Source organism: Cyprinodon variegatus, unplaced genomic scaffold, assembly GCF_000732505.1.
Source record: "Cyprinodon variegatus isolate N-32 unplaced genomic scaffold, C_variegatus-1.0 Scaffold760, whole genome shotgun sequence".
NCBI classification, from domain to species: domain Eukaryota; kingdom Metazoa; phylum Chordata; class Actinopteri; order Cyprinodontiformes; family Cyprinodontidae; genus Cyprinodon; species Cyprinodon variegatus.
In genome coordinates, this window is record NW_015151213.1 from 4,873 (window position 1) to 7,219 (window position 2,347).

The following is a 2,347-nucleotide window of genomic DNA, read 5'->3' on the forward strand; positions in this document are numbered from 1 at the left end:
AAAATCTGCCTCTGTAGTTCAGGCAACAGGCAGATGCACAATCCTGAATCTAAGTGTCACTGGGAAAAACTGAAATCTAAAGAAGTCAATTTTTCTGTCATGAAACGCAGACAGATGGACCCAGTATTCAAGGAGAGAAAGTCAGTAGGAAAGTTCAAAAGGTTTAACTAAAATAAAACAAAAACTGAAGTGGAGCTGAGGCTCACGGACACAGCAGGATGGGGAGCGGGGCACCGCCCAATCACAGACACTCTAAGGGAGAAACGCAGGTAAGTGACCACGATCATCTGACTGAAGATGATGTTCTCGGTGAGTCACTTACCTGGTTTAGCAGTTCAGTCCATACCCCTTGAGAGGGGTGCAATCCAGCCGATGGGCTGACAGCTGACGCAAGCCGCGTCACCCAGAGTGTCCCCAGTGCTGCAGCTCCGGAGGAGTTGCAGGAAGCCAATCCTGATCAAGGATTCAGATCAGGCAGGAACAGACAGAACAGGTTGCAGATCAGGCAGGAACAGGACAGGTAGCAGGCTTCCAGGCTATAACAGAGCTCCAGGACAGGTTCAGAGTCTGACAGAGTTCTGAAGCATGACTAGGTGGTCACGCACAGGAGCAGACAGGATCAGGTGCAGATGAGCAGGCTCAGTGGAAGAGGGTAGCCGAAACAGGACGTGGAACCAGAACTTGAAGCAGGACTTTAAACTGGTCTCCTCCCTGGAGCCAGGCTTACTGGATAAAAACTGAACCTCCTCCCATAATGAGCCAAAAACCCAGAGGACTCCGCGGGGGAGGAACAGTGAACGATCAGGAGACGAGACAAACACAAAAACCCTCTTTCCACTGGCAGCTAGGATCCAGGACATGAACCAAGGAATAAACTCAGACAGACTAACAGAAAGACAAATAATGATCTGGCCCTAAATGCTCAGGCTGATCTGAATATAACCAACAGGAAACAGGTGAGAGGAATAAATTATAATAGAGGCAGGGAGGGAAAATGACAGGTGAAAGGAATGACTAATTAAGGAGGAGCAAACAGGCCAGATCATGACATTTTCTTAAAATAAGGAATTTTTTTCTGGAGTTGAGGAGGTAAGTGAGACACTCAGCGAACAGAACAAGACAATTTACATTTAAAATGGAAAAAACATTTGCATTTATTTCAAGCGCATATTATCTAATTATCTTATTTTAAGAGTAAAATACCCATCCCATCAGNACCATCCAACCTGCTAGTTGTGAAGCCAGCTACTGTCAACTGGATGGTCAGGCAGGGACCAATGAGCGCTAAGGGATGGTCAAAAACTGATAGGCACCAAAACCAGTTTAGGGTCTGTCTGCACTAATCAGACTGACCCAACAGGAAAATAAAAAAGCAAAACATCCATACTTTCCAAATAAATCCCCAAAGACTGACTACTTTTTTCAGAAGCCCCTTCTAATAAATCTGCACACATATTCATACATCTATGTTGTCTAAATCAGTTCAGTTCAATTCAATTAAATTCAGTTTATTTCTGTTTTGCCAATTCATAACACATGTCACCTCAAGGCACTTTACAGACAATTCAACTAGAATATACAGTCATATTGGTTCTGCATATTACACACATTAAAAATTTAAGCAGTTTTTCTTAATATCTAATTTTATGGAAGACTCCTGGAAAACTGCAGGGACTTATAACTTTCTCCTTCTTTCCCTTAAATCGCTTGTACTGAAAAGAAGATTTTTTTTTTTTTTTTTGCCTTATTTAAGGTTAGTATATTGATATTAACAATTCACTTATTACTGTGGTCTTGTTGTCAATTTAAGGTAAATATACTAATAACCAGAAGAAATCAAGTAAGTTAGGAAATTCCACCTGAGAGTATCGCTACTAGCACCCTTTGGTTTAGAGGGTAACTGCTTGTTCAGGAGGTGTTAAAGTACGTTCTAATGAGAGCAACAAATTACCTGGTTGGGCTTGTCAATGGTGAAGGCCACCCCCAGCCCCTCTTCTAGCTCCGCCCGTGGGATTTGCAAGGCAGAATGGCAGAGGATCCCTAAAACCAGCAGACTCCTGGGTGTACTATCTTAAAGGAGTGTATCTACTTAACATGAAGCAAAAGATCTAAAAACTTATGACCATGTAATAATTGAGCTTTTCCTTTTTGACAAATTTGCTATTTGTTTCCGTCAAGATTGGGTTATGAGGCACATTGATGAGAGAAAAAAAAGAACTTTTTGGTTTTAGCAAACACTGTAACTAAACAAAGAGCGCAAAATTCAAAAGGGTCTGAATACTTTTTATACCAACTGTACATTTATATATTTCATGCTATACATTACCCTTCCATATACCTGTAGGAT